The sequence below is a fragment of the Dipodomys spectabilis genome, unplaced genomic scaffold (genome assembly GCF_019054845.1).
Source record: "Dipodomys spectabilis isolate Male_0828 unplaced genomic scaffold, ASM1905484v1 ptg000052l, whole genome shotgun sequence".
In the NCBI taxonomy this organism is placed as follows: Eukaryota; Metazoa; Chordata; class Mammalia; order Rodentia; family Heteromyidae; genus Dipodomys; species Dipodomys spectabilis.
In genome coordinates, this window is record NW_024870729.1 from 4,549,851 (window position 1) to 4,560,549 (window position 10,699).

Consider the following 10,699-nt stretch of genomic DNA (forward strand, 5'->3'; position numbering starts at 1 on the left):
TCTTTCCCAGCTCTCTCTCTTTCCCAGCTCTCCCAGCTCTCTTTCCCAGGCCTTTCCCCACTGTGTGGAGGACCAAGATAGCCTGGTGCCAGCTGGAACGATGAATAAACCTACCCCTTACTTGAATACCCCATGATGCTGTTCTTACTTGGCTAACTCTTTTTAAAAACCTAACAGTAACAAAATGCTGAAACAAGATCACAAGATGACCCATTGCAACAATGATACTCACAAGACACTATGTTGGAAATGAACTTTACAACTTCTGGGGGTGAGGAGAGAAAAGCGGGGGAGGTGGGAGAGGGAAGGTATTGTAGGAGAAAAACTAAGGAGGGGGTAACAATGTTCAACAAGAAATGCACTCATTACCTTACTCATGAAACTGTAACCCTTCTGTACAGCATCTTTACAATAAAATAAAAAAAAAATTAAAAAAGAATAGAAGCCAGAACTTCTCCACAATAGTCAGTAAATATTGAAAACCTATGAGGTTATTAGAAATAACAGATACTTGAATGCAGATTTGAATGAACAAGCAAGCAATGGTTTTAACTCTGACATGTGAGCAAGTGATTTGAAAGGAAGCATTATTTTTGTGATTAGCACTATTTTTATGTGGCTTCTCCTGCCACCTACTGGCTGCTGGTTGTAATTTTTAAATTAATGGCACGAAGTATAAAGAATTTGAGTGGGGACAGAAAGGAAAATTTGGGAGAGGGAGAGAAGAGGTGACATTGTTCAAAAAGAAATGTACTCTTTATCTGATTTACATAACCATAACCCTTATGTGCATCACCTTTACAATAACAATAAATTAAAAAAACAAAAACAAAGAATAGCACAAGCAACAATGTGCACCCTGCTAAAGAAATAAAATGTTTCAGGGTTCAGGTAGCTCCTGCTTGTAGAAATTCAAGAATCTGAGATAGGAGTCCAGGCTGACTTATCTCCAATAAAATTACCATAAAGTAGATGTTGAGCTCAAGAAGTAGGGCACTAGCATTGCACAGAGAAAACTCAGGGACAAGGCCCAGGCCCTGAGTTTAAGCCTTGGGGCAGGAAAAGAAAGAAAGAAGGAAAGGAAAGGGAAGGAAGGAGGAAGGAAGGAAGGAAGGAAGGAAGGAAGGAAGGAAGGAAGGAAGGAAGGAAGGAAGGAAGGAAGGAAGGAAGGGAAAGAAAAGGGGAGGGAGAGGAGGGGGAGGGGAGGGGGAGGGGAGGGAAAGGGAAGGGAAGGGAAGGGAAGGGAAGGGAAGGGAAGGGAAGGGAAGGAAAAATGTTATCAGGAAAGTTTAAAATCACCAGCATACATGTCCCTGTCTAATTTTCTTATTTAGAAGTATTTATTGTCACCTGGTGGTGGTGGTCCATACCTGTAATCCTAGCTACTCAGGAGGCTGAGATCTGAGGACTGAGGTTCAAAGCCAGAAAGAACAGAATAGTTCATGAGATTCTTATTTCTAATTAACCAGCCAAAAATTGAAAGTGAAGCTGTAGCTCAAGTGGTAGAGGGCCAGCTTTAAGCAAAAAAAAAAAAACAAACTCAGAGACAGTACCCAGGCAATTCAAGCCCCAGAATCAACAGAGAGAGAGAGGGAGAGAGAGGGGGAGGGAGGGAGGAAGGGGGGAGGGAGGGAGGGAGGAAGAGAGAAGGAGGGAGGGAGAGAGAGAGGAACATCTATCACTGTTTATTATCTCAACATGTTTACTTAAAATTTTCCTACATATGTTTCTGTTAAGCAATGACTACCCATTTTTGCATGTTTTAAAGCTTATATCATTTCATTCTGTGTAGAATATTCTTAAGAAATCATCTGTAAATTACTTTTAAACTTAATACTACCTCTATGAGATTTATCCAAGCTAACCAGTATACTCATTTTCACTGCTATCTAGAATTTCATTTAGCAAATATGCTATAACTTATGTGTCCATATTCCTTTCTATGAAAATACAGTAACTATTTACTAACCTCCCACTTCTCTATATTTTACAACTCTGTACATAACTGTTGATGTAAGAAGTGCTTAAAAACTCAGAATTATTGACTTCTTCCCAGCCCTTGGGCCTGGATTTAAAACTCAGGTTTCATTGAATTTCTGAGAAACACTATTATTTCTTCATATAAGATTTACATATCTCTAGGCTGGGAAGGTGGCAGAGTGGTAGAGCGCTTGTTAAGGATATAAAATATCTTTTTTTTTTTCATTTTGAGACATTTCTTGCAATGTAGCTCAGGCTGACCTCAGCTTAGCCTCCCAAGTGCTGGAATTACAGGGGTAAACTACTATGCCTGACTGCAAGAACATCTGTTCGTGGCTATATGTCCTTGGTGGGCTTTTGCATGGAGTCTATGACAAACTTGAAGAGAGTCTGTGCTACTGAAGCTTTCTATGCATGGGTATATTTTGCTTAGGCCACCTTAAAAAAAAGTTCATTCTTTTCTCTGAAAAAAATCTTGCATGTCTTTGGTTAGATTCACTTATTAGATCTTTCATATTCTATACTACTGTAAATGTGTTACATAACTATTTATAATATATAATTATCTAACTGTATTTCTACATATAACTACATATTTCTATATGCACATGTTATTCAACTATCATAAGACATCAGCTCTTTGAGAAGACAATTTTGAATTATTAAAAGTTATAAGTAAACTGGGCACTGTTGACTCCCACCTATAATCCTCGCTACTCAGAAGCCAGCCCAGGCAGGGAAGTCCATGAGACTCTTGTCTCCAATTAACCAGCAAAAATCTAGAAGTGGAGGTGTGGCTCAAGTGATAAGAATACCAGCCTTTTGAGCAAAAAAAAAAATCTAAGGGATAGTGCTGAGGTTCTGTGTTCAAGACCCACTGCCAGAACAAAAGAAACAAAAACAAAAGGGTTGAGCCATTGATATTTCTTTTTTTTCTTTTGATTAGTCCATGCATGTAATTTCTCTCTCTCGCTCTTTTTTTTTTTTACTGTGAAAATACTGTACAGAGGAGTTACAATTACATGGGCAAGATAATGAGTACATTTCTTATCAAGCATTGTAGCCTCCTCCTTTGTTTCCCCTTCCCATCCCTTCCCATCCTCCCCCTGTCCCTCCACCCAATCCTCCCTGCCCCCCCCCCCCCCCCCCCCCCCCCCCCCCCCCCCCCCCCCCCCCGCCGCCATGAAAGTTGTAAAGTTCGTTTTCGACATAACGACTTGTACATCTCATTGTTGCAATGGGTCCACCTGTATCCCTATTTAAAACGATTTGTTTTTTCTCCTTCCCCTCCACAAATTATACCGACATCAAATACAGTGAAAGCAGGGGTGAGCCATTGATATTTCTGAAAGGTATCCACCTAGTAAGACCTTTTCCCCTTTGTTTAATACTTTTTCTTGTACACCAATTAATAATGCCATAGAATTAGAAACTGACATTTGTGAGTTGAAAGAAAAATATGCATGTCGTACAAAAATACAATTTTCTGGAGATACTGACATATGAAATCAGAACTTCACACTTACTAGGTAGGCACTCTACCATTTGAGCTATATCCTCAACCTTTTTCTATTTGTCTGGCTTAAGCATTCCATGAAAGTGAAACAAGCCAGTTGCTTCCAGTTGTTAGCTATTGAGATTTAATGCTGCTGAGAACCTCATTAAACAAATATCTCTTTGGGTCCTTGTTGTCAATTACTTTGGGTATTAACCTCAAGGTAAAATGGCTAGATCATATGATAATTCTACTTTTAGTTTTTGTAGAATATCTAAACTGTTTTCCACACTGCTGTGAGCATTGACTGCTTCTAGATAAGTTATTGCCAAGGGTTCTGTGTAGAGTATAATTTGCAGAACTTTATATTAAAGTAACTAATATCCATTTTCATCAAAAAAAATATGTGATAAGCATTGACATTTGAAGCATCACTTTGCATTAATTTTATCCTAAATCTTAAGTTCACTGTCCCAGGCTTAGTGCATGTCTATTTGATTATGTGAAAGCAACTCAGCTGTGAGCCTCTTCTCCAAAAACATTAAAACTAAGTTCAAGTCCCTACAGCCTGCAGTTCAGTCCTGGGAAATTTCCCTAAGGCAAAAATGCAGAAAACAAAAGTGCAGTGCTCTTCTTTCAGATGAATAATTCATTAAACAGTAGCTTTTAGCTGAAAGAGTCGCAGCAGAAGCTTTGGTAGAAAATTATGCTAATGGTATTTGGGGATTAGGGTTCTTAAATATTGCTCAGAGTTGCTCAAACATTCATAAACTTCCCACTTGGCTTGAAATTTGTGCAAGTTCATAAAATTACCTTTAACTTGCTTCTAGTATTTGGATTATTTTCTCCAAAACAGAGAAATGCTGGAGATAACACAATAGCTAACTTCAAATTGTACTGCAGAGCCATAGTAAGAAAACCAGCATGGTACTGGCATCAAATCAGACATGGAAACAAATGGTTAGAAGATCCAGTTTAGAGAGACAGAGACAGAGACGGAGACAGAGAGTCAGTGCAAAATGTGAAGATGATAATTGTGCCTTCCCAGTTTGGAGATTCCTCAAATAAAAAAACAAAATAAAAAAACCCAAAACAGAACTACCATATGTTCCAGCCATATCACTCTTGGGCATCTATCCAGAACATTACAAGTCAAGATACGGTAAAGATACACATCCATGTTCAAAGCTGTACTCTTCACAACGGCCAAGTGTAACGAAACAGCCCAGATGCCCGACAACAGATAAGTGGATCAAGAAAATGTGGTATACATGCACAATTTTATTTATCCATTAGAAAGAATAATATTATATTTTGCAGAGAAATGGATGGATGTAGAACAAATCATGTTAAGTGAAGTAGCCAGGCTCAGAGAGGCAGTGCATGTTTTCTCTCATATGTGGAAGCTACATATAAAATATAATAAAGCATGTTAAAATAAATAGGGCGCAAGGTATTTATACAAAAACTGACTAAAGGAGAATATACTCAGGGGAAGAATCCTGAGACACAACTCCTTTGATCAACTAAAGGACTGTTTATCAAAACAAATAACAGGAAATGAAAACAAGGGAGGAAACAAGGAATGACGGAGGAAAAGTGAGCAAATATAGTCATTGTATTCAATGTACACTATGTTAAAAATGAACTATGTCACTTGTGAGTAGGAGAGGGAGAGAGGAAAAATAAAGAATAAAAGAATAAAAAATTAATACCACCTAGCCATTAAGCAGATTCTTTTTTTTTTTTTTGTCGTTCATGGGGCCTGAACTCTGGGCCTGGGTGCTGTCCTTCAGCTCTTCAGCTCAAGGCTAGCGCTCTACCACTCGAGCCACAGCGCTGCTTTCAGCTTTTTCTGCTTATGTGGTGCTGAGGAATCAAACCCAGGGCCTCATGCATGCAAGGCAAGCACTCAACCACTGAGCCACCTTCCCAGTCCACCAGATTCTATTTTAAATCCTATTAAAGTAATTCTGCTTAAGAAAAGAAACAAATTTAGCTATAAAATGTAATCAAAACAGGGTGAGACTAGTTTGGAATATATTATAAATGTGCTTAAACATAACTATGAAATCCCTCTGTGTAACTAATGTAAGCTAAGTTTAAATTTTTAATCATAACAAGAAAAATGGTGTGTAAGTACTTCTGGATTTCTATTTCCAGATTTAGAGGATGCCAATGTCACTGGGAAAATCAAGAGACAGGTCAACCTGAAATCGGAAGAGTATTTAGAAGATGAAAAAAACAGTAGGTTATTTTTTTTCTGAGTAGAATTTTTGCATTGTTTCTCATCTTCGGATGGTTTGTTTTTATATGTGTATTTAATAATGCTTCTGCCCTTTGTGTAAATCTTTTCCTGTAACATTTTTTGCAAACTCTAGCATATAATCCAGAAATGACAAACCAAGAAAGTAAATCTGAAACATGTGTTGATTCTATGACCTACATTGTTATTTTAGATCGGTCTTGAAGAAAATAAGCAAAGGGCTGGGGAACCCAGCCACCTCCAATTTTCTCTAGATGCTTATCTTCATGCTTTTTTATGTGATAGAAATTTCTTTGTTTCTCCTGGCATGTTGGTGATTATTGTCTTCCTACACTCAGAGGCTCTGATTAAAAACAGTCATATAGTAGTAGTAGTAGTAGTAGTAATTGTTGTTGTTGTTGTTGTAGTGTCTTCCTTGACCTTTAAAGAGAAGTGTTAGGTAAATACAATCAGAAATTCAAGTCGGGCTGGGAAGGTGGCTCAGTGGTAGAGTGCTTGCCTTGCATGCATGAGGCCCTGAGTTTGATTCCTCAGCACCACATAAGCAGAAAAAGCTGGAAGCGGCGCTGTGGCTCAAGTGGTAGAGCGCTAGCCTTGAGCTGAAGAGCTGAAGAAAGCGCCCAGGCCCAGAGTTCAGGCCCCACAACTGATCAAAAAAGAAAAGAAAAAAAGAAATTCAACTATTTCTTATCAATCTAGATCCTCTTCCTCCAAATACCACATTGTTCAGTACAATGAAACTACTGGTTAATTTGATCTATTGGAGGACTTAAATACAAATAATAGTTTTTCTCTTGAAGAGAAAAACATTTTATCTGAATTTCAAATTTTGCAAAGAGGAGGAAACCCTAAAAGTCTAGTTAGAATATCAGATGTGTGAAAGGAATGAGGGTTTTGGCTCCATGATTGTACTTAGAGCCTTCTGAGTGAGCAGGATGTTTAGTAGCTTTGTGTCATAGTGAGTGACCACCATTCCCCACTGCAAGGATGGCTGATAGTAAAAAACAAGCTTCAACTGTGTGCCGGTGGCTCACATCTGCAATCCTAGCTACTATGATGAATATGGTCAATGCTGCTTATTTGCATGACTAAAAATAGAACAATAAAATTGTTGAAATTGTTTTATGAAGGGAGACTAGAACCAGGAGAATGTTACTGGGAGAAAGTGGGATACATTGTCTATATATGTTGAGATGTCACAGTGAAAACCTCCTGTACATCTAGTATCTGCTAATAACATCTTTCTAAGCTTTAATTTTTAAGTATATATTGTTTGTTTGTTTTTAAAAAAAAGTGAATGCAGGGCTGGGAAGGTAGCTCAGTGGTAGAGCACTTGCCTTGCATGCTCGAAGGCCCTGGGTTCGATTCCTCAGCACCACATTAGAAAAAAAGCCGGAAGTGGCGCTGTGGCTCAAGTGGTAGAGTGCTAGCCTTGAGCTGAAGAGCTGAGAGACAGCACCCAGGCCCAGAGTTCAGGCCCCACGACCGGACCCAAAAAAAAAAAAAGTGAATGCAAAATTTGATTAAATTAACAGTGGCATTTGCTTGATATTAGAATGGCTAAGTTAAACTTCTAATTTTTATTATTTCTCTAAAGCAAACCAATAGAATATATAGACTGTAGAAACCACACTGCAGGCCATCAGGGGTGCCCCAATGTGAATGAGCATTGCTATGGTAAAATGGACTCCATCTTTCAATGGATGCATGAGAAATTTACCCAAATCTTCAGACAAAAGTGGATCTTGTTATTTACAACCTCCTCAATCAGCAATACTATATGTTAGCACTGTAGACAATAAATCAGAAAAGAACCAATGGAAAGTGTCTGAAGCTCCTTGTTAGCTGACAGGCTTCTGAATATATCTCTGTGGTCCACAGAGTAGATTGCATTAGATGGCAAAGAGTTGTAAGGTCAGTTATCACAACCTTAAAACAAAGTTGGGGACTCTGGATGCTAAAACATTCCTAATCTGCTTATTTTGCTTTTGTTCAATGAAATAAATAAAAGTAATTTTTTGACAGGAAAGGGAAGGTTCTTCCTAACTCATTGAAGTGTTTTTTGTTTCTTTTGTGTGAGGCTTTAATTTAAGGCCTGGGCACTGTCCCTTAGTTTTTTCACTCAAGGGTAGTTCTCTACCACTTGAGCCACAGCCCCAGTTCAAGCTTTTTGGTGGTTAATTGGAAATAAGAGTCTCACAAATTTTCTGCCTGCGTGGGTTTTGGATCATGATCCTCACACTCAGCGTCCTGAGTAGCTAGGATTACAGATGTGAGCCACCAATAACCAGCTCCTTATTGAGGTGAATAATGAATATTGTTAGTAAAGTGACTAACATTAACCACCACTCAATTAGCCTTAATTTATTTTGTTATTCATTTGATTTTGACATTTTATTTAATTTAGAACCATCAGGGCAAAAAATTAACCATGATTCATGGTCTCTAAACCACTTATATTTATTTATGCATTTATTCATCTTGTTTATTTTTATATTAGCTTTTTTATTCTTGTGTGGTCCTAGGGATTGAAGTCAGGGCCTGAGCACTGTCTCTGAGCTTTTTTTTCTCAAGGCTAGTACTCTACCACTCAAGCCACAGCTCTATGTCCAGCTTTTCGGTGGTTAACTGGAGATAAAAATTTCTATGACTTTCCTGTCCTAGCTGGTTTTTAAATGCAGTCCTCAAATGTCAGTCTCCTTAGTAGTTAGGGTTACAGTTGTGAAATACCAGCACTGGACTATATTAGCTTGGCCTTTTATGTGATTGGGTTTCACTCTGCCTATGGGCATCTCTTGGTACTGAAATTGTTCAGGGCCCTTTCTTTGAGCTCTTGTCTCCCTGAGAGTCACTGTCCCTCTGAGACCTCTATTGACTGTGAGACCCACACTACCTTCATTTGGAGTGACATCTTTTTCTTTTTGTTTCCATTAAAAAAATTTTTGTACCAGTAATGAGGCTTGAACACAAGACCTGAGCACTGTCCCTTAGCTTTTTCTATCAAGGCTCATATCTATCACTTAAGCCATAGCTCCTCTTCCAGCTTTTTGGTGGTTAGTTGGAGGTAGGAGTCTCACAATCTTTCTTGCCAAGGTTGGCTTTGAACCGCAAACTTCAGTTCTCAGACTTCTGAGTTGCTAGGAATATAGGTATAAGCCACTGACACCTGGATGACTTTAATTACGGTGTTAGAATACAGTCTCTCCAAAAGCAGTCACAGACCCCAGTGCCTCACAGAGTGCCTGGCATAGAATAGGTGCTCCTTATGGTCACACATTGCTTAGTGACAGGGTCACATTCTGAGGAACATGGCACAATGTCACTAAGTGCTATATAGGACCCTAATTGTGTGGCTCATCATTGACTGCAAATCTGTTATGTGGCACATGACCATACATGAATCTAGGGGTACCTCAGACCTTCAGTGATCCCCTCCAGTCACAGGTGGGAGTGTCCATATTTTAATATGTGCTTCCCAAGGAATGCGGGCTTGCTGCTCAAGGAATATTGAGCAGCAAGGAATCTTGATCTTTCCTCTGTGAGCTATCTAGAAGAAACAGTTCCACGCCCTGAGTGGTCAGCAATTTTGCTCTTTTTCCATGTCTCCATCATCTCTCAGCAGTATCTGCCACATGTTTTCCATGCTGAGGGCTAGGAGTGAGTCACTCAAGATAGTGTTCTGGGGTGGCATCTAAGCAGGGTGGTTGATAATAACCTCCATTGTTGGAGTGGAGGATGCAACCACTCTCTGTATTGAAAGGATTATTTGCCTCTTTGGGACTGTGACTGTTTCATCAGGATCAGGAGCACTGTGGCTTTACTGGGACAAAGTCCTTGATGGAACAGGTGGCCTGTCTGAGACTCACCCTCCTCTTCCCAAGGAGTGGCCTGGAGTTGGCCATGTCTCCTGGATTAGATGGAAGTAGCCTCATCCCTTCAACAAAAGCCTCTCATGCCTGTGTCACTCTTCATAGAGCTTACTCTGCCTCACTTTGGGCCTTTCTAATCCTATACCGCAAGTGCTGCAAGTGCCAGGCTACATTCCAGGCACAGACCTCTGGAAGGAGTAAGCACACAGGTCCTTACCCTCCTAAAGCTAACATTCAAGGGAGGGAACAGAACAGACAAAGCCACTGGGAAGCTCTGGAGCATACTGGGTGCCCAAGGTGGTGATATGACATAAGCGATGAGACAAGCTGGAATCTAGGAAGGTTTCTGTGATGAGATGGTCTTGGGGCAAGACCTGAAGGAACAGTGAGTGGTAGCCACTGTTCTATTTCATCATCTGTCCATGGCACAGGAAGTACAAGTTCAGGTTCAGGCGGCGTTGGTGGGAGCTGGGGGACATTTGGGGAGAAACTGGGATATCTAGGGATAGAAGTGAGAAAAAGGAAGTCCAGCCTGGCAACATGGCCCCATCTTAGTCAGCAAAGGATGGTGGCCCCTCCAGTAGCATGTACTGCGCCTTTGGCGGCATGCCTCTCCCTAGTGACCTAGTCTGTGGAGGGGTGGCTTGCTTCTTGATGCCCCGCCCCTTCCAGCGGGCTGGGCCACGGCCTGAAACCTGGGCCTGGGCGCTGTCCCTCAGCTCTTCAGCTCAAGGCTAGTGCTCTACCATTTGAGCCACAACGCCATTTCCAGCTTTTTTTTTTTCTTTTTGCTTATGTGGTGCTGAGGAATCGAACTCAAGGCCTCATGCATGCAAGGCAAGCGCTCTACCACTGAGCCACCTTCCCAGCCCACTTTTTAGAAATTTTAACACAAAATATACAATGTTTATTAGTTGGTTATCTGTGTTTATTATACACTGGCAACCTCTTTAACATCTCCCAAGACTAGATGTAAGTTAGGACTCCTTTGTCCTTATTATACAATATGAGCACAAGAAAATAGAACAAAATGGAGTAATGTTACTCTTCACCATCAGCACTGGCCTGGCCCTGTTTGAATTTCTTACT